Source organism: Manis javanica, chromosome 15, assembly GCF_040802235.1.
Source record: "Manis javanica isolate MJ-LG chromosome 15, MJ_LKY, whole genome shotgun sequence".
NCBI lineage: Eukaryota > Metazoa > Chordata > Mammalia > Pholidota > Manidae > Manis > Manis javanica.
In genome coordinates this window covers 7,867,295-7,887,345 of record NC_133170.1, presented here as the reverse complement: position 1 = coordinate 7,887,345, position 20,051 = coordinate 7,867,295, and the positions used below count along the sequence as shown (strand labels likewise).

Sequence of the window (20,051 nt, the reverse complement as noted above, 5' to 3'; positions counted from 1 at the left end):
CTCACTTAAAAAACAGGGGATAATAGTATTATCAACATCACAGGAAAGTTGGGAGGAATAAATGCAATATACAGAACAGGACCTAGGGCTGTGAGCTATAGATTTTACTACAATAACCCAGGTATTGTGGCAACTATATGGTTACACTCATCACAGAGATTATTTTAGAAAGTATAAGGGTTTATTTACCTACTTAATATAACTTGAAAGGTACCATGTCTTCAACCCACAAAATATCTCACAAATGTCTTAACCCTGAAAAAAGAGGACCTCAAGGTCGTGTGAGGTCAAGAAATGGAGTCAAGGTAACAAAGTCAGTGTCAGAGCTCACCTGTGTGCAGTGGATAGTTCTCAGCCACCTAGGCCTTTGGAACTGAAGGGGTTCAGAATGAACCTCTGTAAAATGTGCCACTTGGGCATGTGGATAATTTCAAGAGAAGACAATCAGGGCCCAGGACACTCAAGAAAAGCTTTTTGCCTCTCCTTCAACTACCTAAAAGAATTTAGATACCAGGCCTACACCGGGAAGAGAGCTTTGACCAGAGAGAATTTTTAATAAATCAGAAAGAGTTATCTGCAAGGCATGGGGAGCATTTGCTCTTTCCACCTTCCTCTAAATTTTCTTCCTCCCATTTGAAGTCCCAGAACTACCCCCAGCTCCTTAGCTCAGGATGGCATACAAACCTCAAATGCCTGACTATCTTGGGACCTCTCATGTCTGTGTGAGGCTCCTGTATATAGGAAATGAAGTCTGTTTTTGTCTCAACAATCTCTTATGTCAATTTAATTAATAGAGTGGTCAGAAGAACCTAGAAGGGTAGAGGAAAAATGTTTCCTCCCCTACAGAACCAAACTACAGTACCAGAATGTCAGCTTCTAGTGGGTCAGGAACTCGTGCGGACCCTCCAACTACCAGAGCTCTCGCTCAGAAACAGACGGCGGCTCCACAAGGAACATATATAAGATGTGGTCGGCTGGCCTTCAGACAGATGATGGAAGGGAAGCGAGAGGACATTACTGACAAACCCCAAGCAAAAACCTCCAGCAAGTCACTTTTACCTACATGTAAATTTCTAGATTTAAAGTACAGAGTGGAGGGAAAAAGCCATGCAATATAATAATCCAGCAAGCATGTCCCACCTCATTGTGATTTCCCCTACTTTTTCATTTTTCTTTTACTCTTTTTTACCCAATTTTTCCTCAAAGGATTTCTCTCAGAATCTCTTAAAATTTGCATTTGAATAAGATCTCTTTACACAAAGAGAATAGTCTGCAGGAGAGAGACCCTTTTGTGAGACCTGAGTGGGTTAGTATCACAAAGAAACGTGCATCTTGATGAATGCTCACAAAAATGTGTGGTTTTGTTACCCGAAAGGCAAAAGTGAGGCCTTCCGGGTAACCCTTTGTATAGGGCAGGCATATATCACAGCTCCTGACAACTTGCTTTTGTGAGCACGTACCCGCTCCTGGATGAAGTCTCTCGGACTTTGCTCCCAGTACAGGCTCCCAGCCCTCCAAGCCAGAGTGTGGGAGTGGGACTCGAGAGTTGAGCTGACTGGGGCAATGGATGTGCACCAGGAGCAGAGGAAGAGCAGGTTAGGCGACAGGAGTACTAGCTTAGCTGAGATGTGATCAGCATTGCACGACTTCAGTTCCCCTCAAAAGCTATAGATAAAGTCTTGTCCCATGTCCTTGAGCTGGTTCCCAGGAGCTGAGACTCCAGCAGGTGGACTCCACGCTCCCCAAGCGTGTACACTGCAGACCAGTTGGAGCCAGAGGACTGATGATTAAGATTCCCAAACTATCTCCTGGTGACCCCACTCACTCAACTAGTGAGAAGATGTCCACAAGCGAGCGTGTGGTGTATGAGCAGTGTCATCAGCCCTGCGCCTGCACCAACCTCACCCACCTCTTGGCTAACACACCCCTACAGCCCCTTGCTTACGCTCCGCAGCCCTTAAGACCCAGATGATACCCTGCCCTGGGGAGACACGGCCCCGGAGCCAGCCCCAGTCTCACTTGTGCCAAGGAATAAAGCTTGCTCCTAGCTGAGCCTTGCGTGGTGTGACTATGTTTGGCTAACGCTCACCAAGAGGACCCTCTTGCGTCTGGTAACAGCTCTGTTTTCTCACAGTTTAGTGGATCCAAATGGCACTGCAAGGTGGTGACAGTGTCACTCGGAGGCACGTCTCTTCCCTGTTGCCCCTCTTTTTCTTTTCTGGGTTCATGAACAGCTGTGGATCTGACCTTTCAAGTATTTAATGAGTGGGGAAAATGAGGTGAGCCCGAAACACACTAAACAGAGCCAGCTTTTAGACAGTTCTGTACCAAATCCATCCCCAAGCCTACGTTTAAGTCCTTTCTCCTCCCTTAGCTCAGAGAGAAAGGCCAGGAATGCTGGCAGCTCTCACAACACAGGCACATCACACTAATGTCCCAGAACAGGCTTGAGGGAGTCCACCCCTTCCAGGAAGTACACAGAGCTTGTGTGTCTGCATCTGTGTATTTCTCTGAGGCAATGCCCTCGGCTTTGACCCCAGCATCAAGCGAGTCTGTGATTGCACCGGGGTGAAGGCACCCCCAAGCGTCTGCGCTCAGCTCTGCCTTGAGTACGGCTAGCATTTTCAGGGTAACTCAACAAAGACCAGCTCTGGGTATTTCTGCTCCTTCTTTACAGGATGTAGGATAGATGGCAGCAGGAAGGGGGATGGCAGGGTGGGAAGGAAAAGGTGCTGGGGTGCCTTCAAGTCACAACACATCTGAATGAAAAAGTGCTTCCTGGGTTCATCTGCTTTGGGAAGCTTCATTTCTTAGGTTCCTTCTGTTGCTGGTTTATTTTAACCCAGTGGAAAAAGTAGATGTGGTTTCCTTTCTATAACACAGCAAACCACAGGGTTTAGCATTCTTCTCAATGCTAAACTTAGGTAAGTTCATATTTTGTTTCAGTGGAAGCTCACTATGGTGGTTATTTCAGTGAGTTATATTTATAAAGTGTCCCCGTTCTTCCTCCTTAAGAAATGCCATTTCCTCAAGAACTTAGGCTCCTATAGGTACCAAATAATTTACTTTTAAAATGTAATATACCAAGACAATGAAAGCCTAGAATGATGCATAGAGCGGTCATTGAGAAAAGGCCTCTCTCAAGCTTTCTATTTCTAGTTGTTAACCAATTATTAATTGAGAAATAAGCCAAAATGGTAAAGCCCCTTTTTTGGTAAACACTAGGTCAGATGCTAAGATCCCTCAGCTCATACAGGGAAGCACTGTGAGGGCTGAAGTCTCTGTACTCCTTCCTTCTCCCCAAGTCACAATAAAATTGGACTGGAATTCTCCCCATTAGTCCACAGTGCATGTATGATGTGTGAAGGAGGTCCAAACAGTAACAAATAATAACAAAAGTAAAAAGAGCAAATAATTGATACGTGCCAGACACCAATCTAAGTGGTTAAATTGTAACAATGTATTTAACACCTACAACAATTCTATGAGGAAGAACAACAGAATTCCTTTTATTACAGAGGAAGAGACCAAAAATCTAGAAGCAGTACTTAACTCTGAGGTTCTTGCAGCTCCTCATTTCAGTCGCAAGCGGAAGTACCTGAGAGCGCCTTATAAATACAAAGCACTCCGCAAATGCCATCACAGATCATTTCCCATTCCCATCGGGGTCTCTACTGTTTTCCCTACAACGTCAAAGAACATCCCCGCAACGAAACCGAACCACTGGCATGGAACTAAGGGCCCAGGGATCTAGTCTCGTGCTTCCGACTCACCGGTTACACGACTTGGGACAGGTCTACGGGAGCTCCGCTGGCCTCCTATTGTCAAGGAGAGTCGGACCGAGTACCTCCAGGGCTCCTTTGAGGGACGACCACTGAAACCCTGTGATCGTCGGCAGGTCTCACGGACTGAGGACATCATAAATGACCAGTGAGGGAAAACAGAGAGGAACCTACCACAAACTCTAAAAAGGAACGCCAAGGGATTGGGAGGAAGCAAGCATTAGTTGATCCCCCCGTTAAGTAGAATCCCCACTGGCAGTTGCATATGAAAAAATATTTTAACTTTAGTTTGGGGTACCGCAATAACCAAATTCCAGTATTTTTAAAACAATTTAGGATTTTAGGCCAATAAGCAAAAGCTCAAGACTATCTAAAGTAACTTCCCTAACCTGTGCTCCTCCACACCCTAAATTTTCTATTTTGTGGACCTCAAAACTTTTTCTATTAACATTCACCTTCTCAGTTGGTCATGTTCAAACATTTGGAGCTAAATGTGACTTATTTCTGAAGTTCACCCTCTATAGCCCCTCAATCTTCAAATCCCGTTGAGAAGTCTCAGCTGTGACCAGGACCACCTGCCACCCTGAGTCACCTACCCATGACCTTGAAGGTTACAGGAGTGCTTAGTATTTTAAATCACGCAACAAAGAATCACTGCGTCAATGGATAACTGATGGCAGCAGCCCAGCAGGCAGCAGGGCGCAGGAAGAACAGAGGGAGGGGAGGGGAGTCCACTGAACTGCTCGGTGCAGGGAAAACCCCTTGCCAACTCCTAAGGCCAGGGTCACCCGGCACCCAGCGTTCACTTGGTCTGCACCATGTGGGAACTAAACCCCTACCACCGTAGGATTTGGGGGGAACACAGAGCACTGGATGGAGTGAGATGAAGTTCTGAAAACTTCCTAAAGGCAGGCTGCTAAAGAACAAGATGATACAGCTGCAATCCCAACTAGGGCCCCTAGGCAAGGGGAACTTGCAAGCCACATCAGAGTTCTCAGTAACCCTTTCCTACTTGTCAGAGGTAGAGCAGGAAGAGAGAGAGAAGTCTTGTGCTTAAGGCTAGAAAATCTAATGAAATAGCAAAGTGACACAAAGACATTTACCACTGGAGGTGGGGGTCTGGGAGTTCTTGTCTTTATCATGAAAAAGAGTGCAAAGTGCAATAGGTTTATGCAACAAGAAACTTAACCTGATGAGACAGCATACACTCAAACGGGAGTGCGGGCAACCTCAGAGAAGAGGCACACTTGAAGGTTTAAGATTTGGGTTTTTAAGGATTTCAAGAATGGGGTAAAGGGCCAGGGCAGAGTACGCTGCTGTGTGGTGTCATGACGTCTATGGTGAAAGCTACGTCACCATCCAGTCAGTCCTCTAGGTATTCTGTAAAATAAACTTAACACAGGGAATTTATTGGTCCTATGCTTCTCTAAGGTAATGGCTACCCTCAAGCAGTTGAAACATATCATTTAGAACTGATTGCCCTGCCTTAAGGTAGGGTTGTTTTAATCACCATAAAATGTGTTAGGAATCTCACCTCCTAAGCCCCTGGTTTTTAAAATGTAAACTTAGCCTTAAGATGGAGGCCCTCCAGTTTTCACTATACTATTTATATCTTGGCATTTTTCATCATAGGCAGGAAAAATTAATCATGATGCTTGTCCCATATCCCTGCTCTGCCTCATAAACAAGAATGTAGCCAATATAAACACCAATCAAATGTGAACAACAAGGTCCCCATTCCCCCTGCCTGTGCGTATCTGGCTGTTTCCCTACTCTGACCTTACCAGAGATAATGTCTACCTCTGACTGATCTGTCTGTAAGATAGGGAAAGCATCTATTCTGCTTAAGATCCTGTGAATTACCCTCCTCTCCCTTGAAGCCCCAGGCCCCCGTCCCATTCCTTGACCCGGATGGCATACAACTGCCCAACTTGCCCTTGGGGCTCACATTTTTATGAGGCTCCTGAACTTACAAAATTACATTTTTTTCCTTTTAATCTGTCTTATGTCAATTTAATTATTAGACCAACCAGAGTCTAGAAAGGTAGAAGGAAAATTTTTCCTTCTCTACAAGCTATATACAAAATCCCTTCTAGAATATCAGTCATACAAATTCAATTTCCCCTGCTCTTCTTAGGCAGTAAAGATTAACCGAGTCATACGTATGACCAAGAAAAAAAACTCTTCTTATTTGAGTTCAGAGGTTTTCAGTAGAGGAATTCAGAAATGTTTGAAACACAAGGAGAAAGACTTTTCAGTATACAGTTCACCTTAGAAAATATTATAAACTTAAAAAACCACAGAAGAAACTGAAGTTTCTTTTATGAACCCCAAGACCCTCTCTCTATGCACTCTCCTTGAACCCAGAAAGTGCTTCCTCTAAATCTCAATAACCAAAGGCATTCTACAGAGCAGCAGACCAACCTTTGATATTCAAATGCAGGTCCTAAAGGGAAGACTCTTAACTGTTGAAGCAAAGGACGCATTTCTCCATCGATCTACTTAAAACCCTACACTGATCTTCAATCTCTGTGGCTGGGGTAACTTTTTCTCCCAGGAATTTTAAACTCTTAACTCAGCATGTCACTGACAAAGAAACACTGACTTAGATTATCACACTTAGAATGGTGGAAATAAACACAGAGAAGGCATAGGAATATACCATTTCAGTTCTCTTAATCATTCTGAAAATCAAAGCCAAAACTGGAAAGGGATCAAAATAGCTCAGGTAGTAGTTTCACAGGTGGGGGAATAAAAACGAAGCCAGGAAATGTTAACTGACTTAAAAGTCTGGGTCCTTCAGTGTCCAAGGTCAATGAGTTTATTAGGCTTCAGGAATTTAGTCATAGCATCTAATTTATATTTCTTCTAAAATGAGCCCAGAGGCCCCAGTTTTTATTTCTTCTATGTGCAATAGCAAAAATTCATTTTCGGTGGTTTCACCCTTGTCTGTCATTAACAGTCCCAGGGAAGTTTCAGTTCATAACTATAGAGCCTACTTAATGCACGTAAATTGTGCCAGTCACTGGGCTAAGCACTCTACTCTTTTCATGTCCTTTAATCCTCATACCAGCTCTGGGAGTCCATACCTGTCCCTGTCTTGTGAGTGAGGCTGAAGGAGATTATTGCAATACACAGGGGTGGCAAGCGGCAGAGACCCAAACCCGAGTCCAGAGCATTTGCTGCTCTGCGGCACTGAAACGAAACAGAGCTGGTTTCCTCAGCACACTTCTGACATATTTTATTTATTAAGTGACATTTCTGCATGTTGACAACACAGTGTTATTTCATTGAAAATGATACAGTCTGTCTTTGATATCTTCATCAGTTTGCACAGGTCTGCAATAAAACCTTTAATACAGGTTTTTCATACAAATGAATGAAGGGAGGTTGTGCACAGTCCTTAAAGGGTCTTTTAAGAAGAATCCTTCTAAAGGTCCATGTGTGTAGTGGCTGCTGCAGGTTGAAATGCAAGCTCCATGCAGAGGGGCTGATTTGGAAATTCTAAGTGAAAGAAGGTGGCCGGAAGGAGCGTGCGAGCAGAGCTGGGAGGGTGTCACCGCTCCAAGAAGTGACCAGCCAGCTCCAGAGAGAGAAGCAGCAAGGCCACCAAGAGCAGGACAGGCAAGGCTGCCCCAAGGGGGTGACAATGAAGCTCACGTCTGAGGAAGATGAGGAGAAAAGAATAAAACGGATGTATATGCAGGAGACGAGGAACTGCAGGAGGGAAAGAGGATGAAGAGAGTGGAAGAAGTTAATGCTAACTGCAGGATTAATGGCAGCGTGGTGCGCAGGGAGGCTGGAGAGGCAGGCAGGGCCCCTTCACGTCCCACTGCAGGGTTTGAACCTTAATTCACAGCAACAACAGTCAGCAAAGGGCTTCACTTAGAGATGCCCCAGCTGATGCCTGGCAGAGCTGCATTTCCGCACTGTATGAGCTTACTGCAGCCACCACATTGAGGACCGTGACAAAGCGCAAAGGGCCCAGCAGCCCCAATGCAAAATGGTAGATAGCAGTTATTCTGGAAGTTTCTGAGATACCGGATTCAGAAACAAACGACAGGTTCCAATCCAAGTAGGCAGAGAGACGTTATTGTAGGGATAAGTGAGGAAAGCATGTGTTGTTATGTTTATTTACATTATGATTCAGTGCTGTCTTTTCTTAATGTACTTCAATTCTGTGTTAATTGGTCACTAATCCGATATATATAAAAACTTTCTACTAACCAGAATAAGAACCCATTACAACATGATACATATTATGTATTTATATGGCACTTTCTACGTCAAAGGCTTTTCAATCCTAACATTTACTCCCTGAGAGATCCATGGGTTTGGCAGGACAGAGTGCACTGTCTTCACCTCACAGGCGCTGTCCTCACATCAGGTCCTGACCTAGTGAGCCACAGATCCCGAGCCAGAACTGAGATTCCGATGGCCGATCCCATGCCTTTAGCTGCACCACCTGGTCTCTCTGGCCACGATGCAAAACAGCATTTTCTGCAAGTTTTCCTTCATTCAGTCAGTTCAAACTTGTTGCAAACCAGAGGCCCTAAGGAACCCCCACAAAGAAAGTCCTGCTACATTTGTGCAGGTCACAAGGAAACTTCTGCACTAGGAAAAACATTAAAAACAGCCAATGATACTACACTCATATTTTCTGAACCTCTGATTGGGCTATATGGGCTGATAAATTCAAGCAAAATTAAGCTAGTGAAAAGAGTATTTGATATTGGGACAGTCTCGGTAAATTGGGAAACGTTTTCTGTTAACAGCAACAGCAAAGACAATGTAACGGCTGCCACTGAGTGTGTGTCCACTGTGCCCCTGTGCTCCTTGGCACATTCCTAGAGGATGTAGACTATTAATATCTTCATTTTACAAAGGGATGCCCAGGCATTTGTGGGCCCACGGATAGACAGCAAGGGGAGTGAGAACATAGGTCCAGCCTGTGCCCTTAATTCACATGCTAGGCTACTGCTCACATTATCACCAGCAAAATCTCTTGTCTTCACCTTCCCAGAAGGATGCCTGAACTTTAAATACTACTCTCAGAAGTAAACACATCAATAACACATGTTTAAAAGGGTGATAATTCAGGACACCAGTATATACCTGATCAATTTAGAAAATTAATAAAAAGCCTGCTACAACTTCATCTCTGTGGAAAATGACAAGCTATTGCAACAGCAAGATTGATTTAACTGGCAAAATATCAGGCACTGTTAGGTCTGATAAGCAATATTTGAGAGGAATGGAAGCACAAGTTTAACATTTAAATAACAGCTAACATTGACTGAGTGCACGCCACGAGCCATGAACTGTTCTAAACACATGTATCTACTCTGCCGACATGTACACCACCACCAATAACCTCCAAGGCAGGTGTTACTTCTATCCCCCTTGTACTGATGGGGAAACAGAGATGGACAGAGTGAATGAACTCGCCTGGGGTCACAAAGCCGGCGTTAACAGAACTGGGACTTGAACACACACATCCTGGTTCCCAGGCCCACACTGTCACGGCTGGCTTTCGGTACTCACTGCCCCGTCCCAAGGAGGGGAAGCTTCAGGCCAGGTGGCAGCCCGGACCTGACCCTGGGGCACAGAGAAGATGGGAGAGCAGAGGAAGGCCTGGAGGGGATGGGACACTGCCTGGGTGCGGTGCTCTCCTCAGTGTTTCAACGTCAAGGGCCTGAAACCCGCATGAGGAAGTGTTAAACTGGGCCTTCAAAACCCTGACCCTACAGCGGTAGGATATCCCTAAACATGACTGCTGCTGACTCTACCTCCCTTTGGCTCGGCCACATACAGGCCAAGTGATGTCACCCAGGCAGCTCCCTGCCCCCTGGGCCCGACCCAGTCCTAGCTGACGTCTACCTTGTCACTAGGGCTTTATAGGTACGCGGAACAAGACTGTCTCTCCCCACGGTCCCAACTCCCACCTGCTGCCTAGAGGTCTCACCTCTTACAGTCGGTAGCCGGGACACAGGCTGGGCCACCACTGCTAGTGCCGGGTGCAGGGTCATCCTGTGTCACAGTACAGACTGGCGCCCCTTCTCAGTCTCTCCTCCACATGCTGCATCCATGAACACACAGGCCAGGCTGGCCTCGCTGGGTCTGCCTCAATCCCACTTTTATGCTTGTAACCAGCTGAGTGACTTAGACAGGGATCCGTGCTACAGACCCAGAGAGCTTAGATTTAGGGCGCGGAGAAGACAAGTCCCACCAAACCTTTACGAAGCCACTTTCTCCAATCCAGCTTCCAGTCTAGAGCCCTCCCTGCCCAGCCACCTGTCCTCACACACGTGCTCTGACACCACTCCTAACAGCAGAGAGTAGATCCAGAAGCCCTCGGGCACACAGTTCCAGGCACTGAGTTCACAGAGGCCAAGCAGGACATCTGGCAGCGTGGACTGGCAGGCCCTGGCTGCCCCTGAAATAGATCATCCCCCGCCTGCGCGGCCATGCAGGGTTCAAAGGCCTGCCCTAAACACCACCTAAGAAAACACCACCACTGACAGGCACGTAAGCAGTGTCGATGTGCAAGAAAAGAAACCTTTTCTTGGTCCAAACAACAGCCCACTTTCCATGCCCCGGCCCCCAACGCCCCTCCTGTCACAGTCAGGGGGGCTTGACTGTCAGTGTGCAGGGGCCACACAGTGGACGTGGGCCACTGTGGTACAATCTCAGCAACCACCTTTACACTCGCATTTCCTGTAAAAATCGTACTTTGGGGAGAATTCGGGTTTTATTTCACCTGGAGCTCTTTTTCGGTTGCGGACAAATACACTACACGTTTTTGAAATGGTTATGTTTTTACGAGGTTTCAGCTCCAGGCAATTTGGTTTTATTTTTAAATCCCAATGCTCGTGCAAACTGTAATTTCCTAAGGAGAAAGCTATAATTAAGATTGCAGAGTAGAAATAAGAGTCACAATATACATATAAACTGTTAGGTATATTCTATTGTCAGGGTTCTAATGTTTGCATAAAATGTCTATCAGTACTGCGGAAAGCAGGAATCCATAATAATTAAGTCTATGTGTTTTCTTCAAATGCATACTCTTTTTTGGTTGCATAATTTTTAAAACTATCCCCTAATTTCTTTTTACGACCTAAGAGTTTCATTTATATAATGTAATATAAAAAGCCTAAGTAGGAAAGTTACTAAAGGAACTAGAAATTCCAGGCCTGGTCAAATTCTTCACACATATATATATATATTTTTCTTCACAAATTTAATTTTATTTTACTTGTATTTTCCAAAGTAAACATTCAGAAAATAATGCTATAATATCAGTTTGATAAGTTTTAATTATCTTTGTATACGATGCTTTGGCTGCCAAAGGGGATCTCTAAAAGCTCCCAAAGATGGCGCCGTTGATACCACAGGGACAGCCGGTGTGTCAAACAGCCACGATCACTCAGAATCCCAGCTCACTTGGTTCCAAACTGGGAGACTAGGCAACCCCTTTAACTCCCCTGAGACCCCAGTGCCTCGGCCACAAAATGGTCTCTGTCATTTCTACCTTACAAGGCTGTTCATTTCAATGTGATGAGGCATGTTTACTGGTTCAGCACAGGAAGTGCTCCAGCGCATACAGGCACCCAAAGCAGCCGTTATTAAGAATAGTGAGCACAACTCAAATGAAAATATGCAAACCCTGTAGCCTGTCGTTCATGGCCAGAAAGAAAGGATCATATGAGTAAAGGGATTCAGCCTGGATAAGCACAGGAAGAGGACTTCATCTCTCTCAAGTTCCATCAGCTCCCTCCTTTCCTGGAAGGAGACAGGAAAGAGAACAAATATTTCCCTAGAAGACAAAGCTTTAATTTGGCTGTCAACATTCTTCTTGTCCACTGGACCCCCACAATTCAGCAGAGATGCTCAAGTCAGAGAATCAAAGGGTCTCTGCACCTGCCAAGGGAGCCGGCTGAGAAGACAGAATTGAGGTGACCGGTGAGGGCTGGAATCCAGCCTGCGCTCCTGCCCTGAGGAATCTGGGCCTTTTCCAAAATTCACCCCAAAGCACAAAAGTGCCTTCAACTCAGACATCACGCGCCCACCACGCCACATGCCCACGGCTGCTTCTACTTTGTATAAATATCCATTATTGACCAGCACTGCTGATGTTATTTACTACCCACCGGGCAGCTTCACGGCCCTGATGACTTTCACAGCAACTGTTCCATCTGAAGTTTCCATTTCCTTTGCAGCCAGTATCATTTTCTCACGGACACAGTGTTCCTATATTTCCAGTCACCAAACCATGTGCAAAGGAACTTGATGTTCAGCTGACTGAGGGCACTTGTTTGCGTCCTCTCAGCTGAGCTCCCCTGGCAGGTTCAGTTGGGTGTTGGGTCCCGGAGGCACTTAGTTCATCAAACTGAATCTTTAAAAATCCCAATCCTGCAAGTCTTAACAGTGCCTTTAGAAACCTCACTGACATCACAGCCTAATTCGAGATGACAAACACATTTTTCCTAACCTGAACTCAAGCCCAACTAGAAGTCCTCTGTAATGTCCCGGTCCAATCCAGGTCCTAGAACTTTTCATACAAGGGCCTGGACGGCCGGCAAGGGTGATCACTCAGTATAGTCTGCCTGGTACTGAGGGGCTGGCTGGGACATGGGACCTTCAGTGCTACAACTGGGAAAGTCTTGGGAAAACCAGAAAAAGCCTGCCGCCCTGTATGCTGTCCTCTAGCAAGTGGGGTATAGTAAAACAAACTGCTGTCAACCAAACCATACTTCAGCAAAATTCAAAGAAATAAGCTTCTTTTTCTTGCCTTAGGCACACACACACATCCACACACCCACGTATCCATGACTTGTTACTTCTTATGAATAAGGGTTTAATCAAAAACAAGTGTTTCCCAGGTAGAAAATATTTACCAATTGGCTGAGCTTGTTAGTTATGAAAACATGAGAACTAGAATTTTCTCATCCACACTCTCCAGCTGTCAGACAAATTTTTTCTACTTGGATAAGCCAATATCAGGTATTTCATCATGTCATTTAATTAAAGTAACAAAAAGCAAAGGGGAGCAAGAAGAAACAAAGGTTTAATGACCACCAAGACTGTAGAGTCCTCTATGCATGCAATCAATGGAACTGTCACGACTTTACTAGACTATAAAGCTACCTGGTTGATTACAGAAGTTGGTATTTTAAAAGTAAATTTATATCAAGCTTATACCAGTTAATTAAAAGGAATCTGACAGTCTTGATTTCAAAATACATCCCATCTACAAATGATGGACATAATGGGCCTAAAATGTTCACTCTTAACTGTAAACAAACAAAACTAAACATTTCAACAAAAATAAAGTTCTAAAACTTCACAACCTGTCATTTTAATACCTGTACCTGTTTATACTCTGCCATATGTAAATATCATACATTATTTTTTTATTTTTAAATATTGGTAATACTTAGTGTAAGAGTTTATGTAAGTTTTCCTCCTTATATGACACTCTTTCTTTTATTGTTGTTTTACTTCATGCAAGGTTTAGTGACTACAGGATTATGTAAAATCATTTCTGATCTTTTCAAACAACAGAGTTCCAACTCCCTGGGCCCTATTACTGTAAATAAACAAACAAAAACACAAAAATAAGGCCAAAGCAAGAGTTCCAAAAACTCAGCATGAACGCTGCCCTCCAACCGCTCACTGAGACCAAACCTGAAAGTGGCTTCTCACAGCTGGAATCTTAGTTCCAGGGATGATCCCGTCTTTGAATTCTTGTTTAAAAAAAGCTCAGGTAGAGTAGACCGTTTGTTCTAGTCAACACCTGAAAGCATTTACAAAAAAAAGGCTTACCATTGTGAGTCCCTCTTTAGTGCTTTTGAGATGTGTATGTGCCTCCTACAACCCAGGAGTCTCTCCCTCAAGGATCTGAAAACCAGCCCTTTGGAGTGTAACCATCAGAAAGATGAGGGCCTCGTCTCCCAGTCTCTGCAGGCAAGTACATCCTCACTTCAGTATTGCCAGGTAGCTGACACAGCCAGCCTAAGCACACAGCGACCGACCCTGTGTAATTTTCACCTGCGTCTCCACTCTCTCCCCTTCCCTACTGCCTCGTTCTCCCTTTGAAATGCCCAGTCACACTGGCACTAATTCAGCTCTTTCCCCTACCATCAGTAGTTACTGAATAAAATCTGTTTTCACTACTTTACCTAAAGTTCAGCTATGTTTATAGAAGGAAGAGAGGGGAGGGAAGGGACGGGAAGGAAAAGTAGCATCAGAAACCTATGGATTAACAAGGGACTTTGGAGATATATCAACCAATTGCAATGTAGACAGACACTATTTATACTCTGTCTAGAACAAACAAAAATATAAAAAGGGAAATGTAATAACTAATCAGCTATTTCAGGATATTAAGAATTGCTGTCCTTTTAGATATGACAGTGTTATTATGGTTGTGTTTAGGAGCCCTTATATTTCCACAGTCCTACTGAAATCTGCATGCATGAAATTATATGAAGTCTAAGATTGCTTTAAAATAATATGAAGGTGGAAAATGGGCTGCTAATGTTGAAGGTGAAAGATGATGTACATGAGGATGTGTTACACTGTTTTATTTAACTTTGCACATGTTTGGCATCTTCCACAATAAATATCACTTTTCTAAAATTACAACAGTCATTTGACAATGGACTAGTACCTATAATACACTAAGAACTCTCAAAATTCAACAGTAACAACAAACAAGCAATCCAATTAGAAAATCAGCAAAGGTCCTGAAGGTGACATTACACTACAGAATATATATAGGTGGCCAGCAAACACACAGAAAGATGTTCAGTGCCACTAGCCATTAGGGAAATGGAAAGCTATCTATTAGAACAGCTAGAATTATAAATAGTGACAATACCAAATGCTGGAGATGGCCCAGGGAGGCTGGATCTCTCCTGTGTGGACGGAGGAAATATACTACGGTACAGCCAGTCTGGAAAACAGTTTGGCAGTTTTTAAAAAATCTAAACATACGCTTACCAAATGATGCAGCAATTGCCCTCTGGGCATTTATACCAAAGAAATGAAAATTTATGTCCACACAAACCTGTACATGAATATTCACAGTAGCTTTATTTGTTAACAGTCCCAAACTGAGAAGAGCAAAAATAAAAACAAAAAGTCTCTCAAAAGGTGAGGCTAAACAAACTGTGCTATATCCACATGGTACATCTACAGGGTGTAATACTGCACAGTAATAAAAAGGAACAAACTACGGATATACACAACATCTTGGGTTACTCTCAGAGACATCATGCTGAAGAAAAAAGCCGATATCAAAAGGCTAGATATTGTATCATTCCATTACTAACATTCCTAAAATGACAAAATTAGAGCGTTGGAAAACAGATAAGTGGTTACCAGGGTTCCGGGTTGGTAGCAGGGTAAAAGGGTGGGTATAACTACAAAGAGACAGCATAAAAGTCATCTTTGTGTTGATAGAATAATTCTGAATCCTGGCTGTGATGCTGCTTATATGAATCTATGATGAAACAGCTTAGAACTATATACTACATTGTACCAATGTCAATTTCCTTGACTTGATATTGTTGTATAGTTACGTACAAAGTAATCTTTGGGGGTAACTGGGTGAAGGGTGCAGTACCCTTCCATCTTCTGGTGAATCTCTACCTATTTTAAATGGAAAAGTTTTTTTCAAAGAATCAAACTAATTCTAAAGCCCATGTCTCCCTCCTGGGCTGCCTCATCATTGAGGAACAATAAGCTCAAAGCATGAACAGATGTTAAAAACTCATCAGTTCAGCAACTAAACTTACCTTACTTTGAAAAGAGCTTCGTGTGGCTGGATTTGGCTATTGTCGTCAGCAACTGAATTATCATAACTCCTGAATTAAATGTACCAGGTTTGCTTTAATATACTAGGTCTACAGAAAGTTTAGAACTGAAATCAGAAGAAACCTTGACTTTTAACAAGCAAAGTCTTCATGTGAAACCTTCCTAAGATTGTATATCAATGATACCTCAATTAAAAAAAAAAAAGCCAAGTCAAACTTATGTACATCATTCTTCCCAAAAAAGTATCAAGAAAATAGAAGATCCCCCCAGAAAAAATGAAGAAACACACACACACACACACACACACACACACACACACACACACACACACACACACCCTGTAGTCAACTGTGTGCAACATAAACAAAGACTAAATTATAGGCTCTCTTGCCAGGGTATTTCTGAAAAGTGCTGCTAAATGTACCTGTACAATTTTCTCTTTTAGACAATTCAAAATTTCACAGAAATTTTCATAGAAAGCAGAAAATCTAACACAAGAAGGGTAATAAAAAGAATTTAGCATAACTGAAAGAAGCAAAGCTTGAAAGAGCCTCTCCTAATTAAGGAGTTGAGATGTTTTCACTAACAAGACAGCTTATAGATAAACTGAAAATAATTTGTTTATCACTTTGAATAGGAAAAAAGTCATGTGGGTGGAACAGCGCAGTTAAAAAATAAAAAAAGGCAGTTTTCCATTTTTTACTCTTTTTCTGGGTAAAACATGGATTTCCAGAGCAGTTTTATTGATACTAACTAGTTAGAGAAAAAGAAGGCCAGAAAGAAAATCTGAACTTCAGATATTTATCAACTCCTAACAGCTTAAGCAAAACTAGCAATAAATAATTTCAGACAGATTTTTTCATACCAGAGGAAATATACGTGATTTATTTCATTTGACTAAACATATTACATCCAAGGACAGCAATTGTAACAACAACAAAATGATGGCCTAATCTTTCTTTTTCATCCTAAATTGCTTTGAATAAATTCATGTTGATTCATTTCCTAATGTTAAGAAATATTTCTTTTACTTATTTTTTTGACCCTATTTCTCACTTTTCTGAAGACACACTGATCAGACCTTGGTGGGAATGGGTTATAAAATGTTTGGTCCTAGAGTCAGTGAGACCCAAATTCCAAATATTAACTCTGCTACTTTCTTGCTATGAGCTGTAAGTGATAGTGAGAATTAAGTGAGAAAATACAGTAAGAGCAGGTAGCACAAGCATGGGGGACACACACACACACACACACACACACATGCACACATGAGCATGCGTGCACACACACACACAGTTTTCTAACCCTGTTATTGCAAATGTCTGGTTATAGTGAACCCAGAGAATTTTTCCATCTCAGTTGTTACACAGAAGGCTCAGATGTGCCATGCTATTTTTAATAAAACTCCAAGAATTTATTTTTCCTTTCAGTTACAAACAGTGCTTTCTATTGCCAACCCAATAAACTACTTTTTAAAGAGTAACTGGGCAGAAGATGATAAGATTCTATCTTTCCAATACACATTTTTATTTTTGTAACTAACGTGTACTCGCAGACATGGTGAACGAAATTTATTTCAACACCCAAGAAATGATTTTCCTAACTAGGTATCAAATGCATCATGTAGCAGACGCAACATTAAGTAAACTAACGCTTTTGTTGTTGACACAAAGATTCAGAAAACGAAGTCCCAGGCACGGTACAAACCAGTCTATACCCCAGAATTTAAAACTGCCCTATTTATTGTTATGTAGTTTTTTGGGTGCTTCTCTGTTCAAAGGCAATGGTATAGTATCTCTTGTTTCCAAATTTATTTCAAAAGAAAAAAACTATCCAGAAAGGCATTATTAAATGAATTAACATGAGGATTTCTGTGCTTAATGATTCATTTTTACTTTGCTACCTATATTGCCTTGGTTTAAAAATACACAAAAATCAAAGGACAAAATCCCATTCTCTAATACCTCTGGTTCTAAAGAACTTTCACAAAGCTGACCACTGATTTTAAAAGAGCAAAGTATTCTTGTGAGAAGAATTATTTCCTGTTGAAAACATAACTGTTGACCAGAAAAGACGAAGAAGCCAGTATGCGAGATAAGTAATAGATTACTGAGATCTTGGCAAATGAATACAATTATTTATTGAAAATTGTTTTTAAGTGTTATGCTATATAATCTGACAAACTGCTGGAAAGTCACAGTACCAAGGTTAAAAACCAAGCAAATTCAGACTTCCTAAATGGGTTCCCTGCTTTATAAGCAAAGAGGCCAGGAACCTGTGGGAACAAACTACCCTTTCATTTCGTGTTTAGTACAGTCTACACCTGTAGTCTGATGTACACAGTAGAACTGTTAAAAAAGGTCAGCCTGGGATGTGCACTTTTCTTGGCCCTACAAACTCCATTAGTACCCATTCGCCACTCAAAATCTATTCAATGTTTACTCAACTCAATCCACCATCTGCTCAATCACTAAATTAAAACTTCTGCTAAGGTCACCAAACAACCTACTTCCCTAACCCACATTTAGCCGTTATCTTACTGGACATCTTAGCTACATACAATGCTTTTTATCAAACTTTTCCTGAAAATCTCTACTGGATTTTTTGAAAACCTTCATCTCCAGTTCCCCTTCAACATTTCTTCATCCTATCTGAAGCTCATCTGTGGCTTTTCTTCTTTTACCCACTCCTAATAATGACATTTTTTCATGAACATATTTGATTCTCATATTAAATGATATCATCCACCTTCAGGATTTTAACTGTCACATATATGCCAGTGTCTCCCCAACAGTCACGTGCTGGTAAACTGGCTCTGGTGAGGAGATGAGAAGTGGAGGGAAAGACCTGATTTTATATCATTTGCTGATTTCTGTGATGTAAATACTCCCTCCATGATTTCAAGGTACCCACGTGACGGCACTGAAGGAGGGAAGAGACCCCCAAATTGGCTCTCTGAAGCCGGGGGGGCTGACTCCAGCGCACAGCTACACCCCAGCTGTATCTCCTGCCAGACACTATCCCCGAGCATCAATTTCATACATCAAACTTTCTCTCTTGAATCAGGCTTTTTACAATTTCACCTCGTCCTTTTCCTCTCTGAATCTCCTTTCATGTACTCTTACACCCAACCAAGCAGGCAGACAGCTATCTTTGATTTCTCCTTTTTCGTCATCTACAAAATCCCTTCCAGTGTGACAGTCTTATCTCCATATAAATTACTTGGTTTCTTTTTGGGGGGAGAGGGTCTTATTGCTATCTCATATGAGTCAAATAGATACATTTTCATCAAACTTGGAGTGTTTATATGGTATGATCAGAATTAAAATATGGACTATTGCATATTTTAATATATGGATCTACTTCGTTCTAGATAAATCAACAAATAAATGGGGGAGAAAGGAAAACTCTTCCTAACAACAGAAGGCTAACAAACACATGTGCAAAGAATGAGAGAATTAGAATATCACCATTCAGCAACCATCACAGTCAAAAGTGAATCAAGCAGGGCAACAATAATGGATTCTAAAACTAGTGGGTGGTAGCATATCTAATAGTCTCAAAGCATAACCCCAGTTTTTTGGTTAATTACAAAAGGGGAAAAAATAGCTTCGAAGTGGAGAAACCTGGTTGATACCACCTTAATTAAATGAGCAAAGTCAACATCATCAGTGATGGGACAAATTGACCAATGACATACAAGCAAAAATGTCAGGTGGGCCTACTAAGCAATCTTAGAGTGGAGAAGAAAGCTTTCTTGGCCTACCTCGATCCTGACCTCCTTGAGCTTGGATAGGCTACAATGTTAGCAACTATTTCACTGTAAGGATGAGGGCCATACCCTCAGGGTGGAAGAACAGAAAACTGGAAAAAATTTGGCAGAACAAAAAGAAGTCCACAACTTCATGGAGCCACCACACCGATCTGAGGCTGTCCTCCTCAAGACATCACTGAAACGGAAAAAAATAAGCTACCGTCTTGCTTAATCCATTGCTTTTTGTTTTCTTTTTTTTTTTAATATAGCTGAAGAACTTTTACCAAATACATCTTTTTCCTAGTAAAATATACACCATGTGGCTGGCTCCAGACTCTGAATTTTATTTCTACTCTCTCTCTTTTATAACTTTTAAATGTACAGAGATGAGAAGACTGAGGGACAGAGTTTTTTACTACTTCCATGAACATTCAGAACTTAAATTTATGGCGCAAGTCTGGATGTCTTCTAAGTAATAGTTCCTTCCCAGGATTTTTATGACGCCTGAGTGCATAAATGTGCCTCCTTCTGTGTCCCTGTAACTTATCCCCTCTGGTCCTCGGTAGAGGATCCCCTTCCTCTAGAAGCTACTCATTCACCCACAGCTGCTCAGTTGTCACAGTAGGTGGGATCACTCTGCTTGGAAGAACTGCATGTCCTTGAATATGACGTAGATTCGATGGGACAGATCCCTG

General features: G+C 42.4%; 1 protein-coding gene across 6 annotated transcripts in view; it reads right to left on the bottom strand.

Annotated features, from left to right (window-relative positions):
• TMTC1 (transmembrane O-mannosyltransferase targeting cadherins 1) overlaps positions 1–20,051 on the bottom strand; it is a 214,995-nt gene that overhangs the window by 118,932 nt on the left and 76,012 nt on the right. The window lies entirely within an intron of this gene.